Here is a 4,991-nt window from a genome sequence, read left to right on the forward strand (position 1 = left end):
TAATTCCCTCCTTAACAACCCCGAAAATGTAGATTTGATTACTTCTCACCTAACCCATTTTTTTAGAGAAAATTATTCCTCTGAAATACAACCTCTGAACCTATGGATGACTCATAAATGTGTCATTAGAGGCTTACTTATCTCCCTGGCTTCAAAGCGTAGAAGGGCTCACCGAGCTCACATAGCTGCTCTGACTGACCGTATTCGTATACTTGAAAACAAGCACAAACAGTCGTTAGCGATTGAAGCATATAATGAACTTCTTCATGCCAGAGAGCTTCTACTTGAGGAATTGAATAAAACAACCAAACGTAAATTTATGCTGTCCCGTAAGCTTTTCTATGAATTTGGCAACAAATCCGGAAAATTGCTAGCTAGAGCCCTGAAAAATAATAAATCTAACACGACTATTCATTCCATATCTGACCCTTCAGGGAAAAAATTTCACTCTTCCACTGATATTGCTGCACAATTTAAGACTTTTTACTCAAACCTTTATAATATTTCTGCTGACCAGAGTTTCGACCATTCCACACGTAGAAAACAATTGATCACAGAATTTTTAGCAACTCACAGCCCTAACCCCATCACTAAAGAGGAGGCCGAATATTTAGACCGCCCACTGGAATGGGATGAATCTAAATTTGCCCTTAAACAGCTGAAAACTGGCAAATGTCCTGGTCCGGATGGTTTGAGTGTAGGCTACTATAACACCTTCACAGATATTGTACTCCCTTATTTTTTGAAAACTTTCAACTCAATCCCAAATCAACCTCTCAACAACAACAGGGATCTTCTTGAGGCACACATCACGATGATTCCTAAACCTGGTAAAGACACGCTTTTAGTCTCTAACTATAGGCCCATTTCCCTCCTTAATGTTGATTTGAAAATTTATGCTAAAATTTTATCAAATAGATTATTGCCATTAATCCCTAATTTAGTTTCTTTGGACCAGGTTGGTTTTGTCCCTGGACGTGAATCTAGAGACAATACCCAAAAAGCCATCAATATCCATCATTGGATGACGAGACACTCTACACCTGGATTCTTTCTCTCCCTCGACGCGGAGAAAGCATTCGACAGGGTTGCATGGGACTATATGGCTGAATGCCTGAAAGCCCTTGGGATTGGTGACCGCATGTTACGTTACATTCTTACTCTTTACTCCTCTCCCACTGCTAGAATAAAAATTAATGGATGCCTGTCGGAGGCTTTCTCCGTGTCGAACGGGACCCGCCAGGGATGTCCTCTGTCTCCAATCATATTTGTCTCAACTCTGGAGCCTATCCTTAGGAGAATTCGATCTAACCCCAGCATTAAAGGTGTTGATATCAATGACAAACTATACAAATTAGCAGCCTATGCAGATGACATCCTGCTCTTTTTAACGGATCCTGTCAATACTATACCTAATCTACTAAAGGACTTTTCAATTTTCTCTTCAATCTCCAACTTTCAAATCAATTTTAATAAATCCAGAGCTTTAAATATCACTCTGCAGAACGATGTGGTATCCCTGTGCAAACGTATATTTCCATTCTTATGGGAAACGCATTCGCTAACCTATTTAGGCATACGCATACCTATTCTACTAAAGGACTTATATTCCTCTAACTTTCTACCTATGCTTAAATCTATTCAGGATGACCTCCTAAAATGGGACAAAAACCTTTTTTCATGGTTTGGAAGAATAGCCATAATCAGGATGAATATCCTCCCCAGATTACTCTATCTTTTGCAAACCATCCCGATTAAATTGCCAGCTTCCTTCTTTAAATTATATAACAAATTGTGTTTGAAATTTATTTGGGATTCCAACCAACCCAGGATTAAATGGGATACTCTACTCAACCCTAAACTGTTGGGTGGGGTAGGATTACCAAATATACAGAAATATTATTGGTCTTGCCATTTGTCCCGTGTTATTGATTGGCACATTCATAAGAAGACCAAAGATTGGATTGATCTTGAGGGACTATCTTCTAAAATTCCTTTACATCACCTTCCTTGGACGAACCCCCGTAATATACCCCGTGGCAATAGCTCGCACCCCCTTACTGGTCCCACGTTACAAGTCTTTAGGTTATTATGTGCTAAATTTGACATATCGTCCTCCCCGGGCCCAATGACACCTTTCCCTGTAATCCCTAATCTTTTTCCGGAATCCGCTGTACCCATCTCCATAGATCCTACTTTATTTCCTTCATTAAGAGCGGAACTCTTTTTCAAAGATGGTAAATTTTTGACTTACGACGCCTTTCGTCTTACTTTCCCGAACCTCACTATTTCTAAAATGGACTATGAGATTATGCTAAATTCTATTTCAAACTCTGGTTCTCTTTTGACTTGGAACAGGCCTAAAACCCCCTTTGAAATGTTATGTGTTAGTAATGGCCCGCAAAGACACCTCATATCGAAAACGTATTCACAATTATTTTCTGATGTTGATATTGAATTGGATGAAAAAGTTCAATATTGGGAAAGGGTTCTTGATATACACCTATCTGCCAATGAATGGCGTCACATTTTCACATTCATTCATAAGGGTTCTCTGAATGTTCTCACTCAAGAAAACGGTTATAAAATATATTCCAAATGGTATAGAACACCTCATGTTATTCACAAATTTAGCCCTTCCACTTCGCCTACCTGTTGGCGATGCAAGTCTGCTTTGGGTACTCTCATACATATTTGGTGGGAATGCCCAATCATACAACCCTTTTGGAAAGAGGTTTACCGTATTATTCCCCTAATCACTACTTACTCTCCGAACTTCACCGCTGCACAATTCTTGTTACATCATACCTCACTACCTTACCACGTTTATAAGAATTCCATAGTATTACATTTGATTAACGCAGCAAAGCTCTGTATCCCAACACATTGGAAGGACACCTCTCCTCCTAGTATTTCAGAATGGCTTCAAAGAATTAAACGAATAGCGGAAATGGAAGACCTGATTCTTCAATCATTGGACTCTCCCTCTAAATTTCAAGATAAATGGAAATGTTGGATACGCTTTACTGACTCTACAGAGTTTCGTAACTTATCCCATCACCCTACTTCTGACTGAGACTACCCTGATCTTTTAAGTGACAAATTACCGAGACTCCCTATCCACCTTTTTTTTTTTTTTTTTTCCCCTTTTTTTTTATGTTTTGCTTGGTGATTCTTATTTGGAAGGTAAAGAAAAAAAAAAAAAAAAAAAAAAGAAAGAGGTGTATTACTATTTTTTTTTCTTTTTTATTTATTTATTTATTTATTTATTTTTTTTAACTATTCCTGATAGAATTTTCTACTTGTTATCATCAGTTATGAAAAACAAAGAGATATGTATTCTCTTGGCTTTTGTTGTTCCGTGGATATTTTTAATTCACTTCATTCGTTCTGTTATTTATCTTGATGTATCAATAGATGCTTATTGCTTTATTGTACAACTTATTTCAAAATTCCAATAAAATCTTTAAACAAGAAATAAAAACCCCAGTGGTGATTAAATACAAACAAAAAGGAAGCTCGATCGGTCTCAATTTTTTTTTTTTTAACCACTTCCCGACCTCCTCATGTACATATACGTCAGAAGAATGGCACGGACAGGCACATGTACGTACCTGTACGTCCTCTGCTAGACGTGGGTGGGGGGTCCGATCGGGACCCCCCCCCCGGTACATGCGGAGGTCGGGTCCGCTCGGGGAGCGATCCGGGACGACGGCGCGGCTATTTGTTTTTAGCCGCTCCGTCGCAATCGCTCCCCGGAGCTGAAGAACGGGGAGAGCCGTACGTAAACACAGCTTCCCCGTGCTTCACTGTGGCGGCGCATCGATCGAGTGATCCCTTTTATAGGGAGACTCGATCGATGTTGTCAATCCTACAGCCACACCCCCCTACACTAGTAAACACACACAGTGATCCCTAAATCCTACAGCGCCCCCTGTGTTTAACTCCCAAACTGCAACTGTCATTTTCACAATAAACAATGCAATTTAAATGCATTTTTTGCTGTGAAAATGACAATTGTCCCAAAAATGTGTCAAAATTGTCCGAAGTGTCCGCCATAATGTCGCAGTCACGAAAAAAATCGCTGATCGCCGCCATTAGTAGTAAAAAAAAATAAAAAAAAAAAAAAATAAAAAAAAACTATCCCCTATTTTGTAAACGCTATAAATTTTGCGCAAACCAACCGATAAACGATTATTGCGTTTTTTTTTTTACCAAAAATAGGTAGAAGAATACGTATCGGCCTAAACTGAGGAAAAAAAAAATTATATATGTTTTTGGGGGATATTTATTACAGCAAAAAGTAAAAAATATTGCATTTTTTTCAAAATTGTCGCTCTATTTTTGTTTATAGCGCAAAAAATAAAAACCGCAGAGGTGATCAAATACCACCAAAAGAAAGCTCTATTTGTGGGAAAAAAGGACGTCGCACGACCGCGCAATTGTCTGTTAAAGCGACGCAGTCCCGAACTGTAAAAACCCCTTGGGTCTTTAGGCAGCAATATGGTCCGGGGCTTAAGTGGTTAAAGATGATAAAAATGTCATATGGTACAGTGTTGCATGACCATGCAATTGTCAGTCAAAGTGCCGATACTGAAAATTGGCCTGCGCAGGAAGGGAGAATTAAAGTGGCTTACGCTGTACCCCCTCCACCACTGTCTTCTGGGAGACGCACAGCTCCCAGAACACAGTGGGGACCAGTGAAGATGCGCAGCATGACTCGCACATGCGCAGTAGGGAACCGGGAAGTGAAGCCGCAATGCGGCGGTGGGGGCAGCCAAGAGCCGATCGATTGCTCGGCTTCGGCTGCCGACATCGCGGGCAGAAGAAGAACCTGCTCTCTCTTTTTCCAGCAGTTTTCCTGTTGGAAAAAGTCTGATGGAGCATACACACGGTCGGGATTCCCGACCAAAAGCTCTCAGACTTTTTCCAAACAGGAAAACCGATCAGGTGTACCAGAAGGAAAAAGTTGGGTACTCTTACCTAGGGTT

This window comes from Rana temporaria, chromosome 2 (assembly GCF_905171775.1).
Source record: "Rana temporaria chromosome 2, aRanTem1.1, whole genome shotgun sequence".
In the NCBI taxonomy this organism is placed as follows: Eukaryota; Metazoa; Chordata; class Amphibia; order Anura; family Ranidae; genus Rana; species Rana temporaria.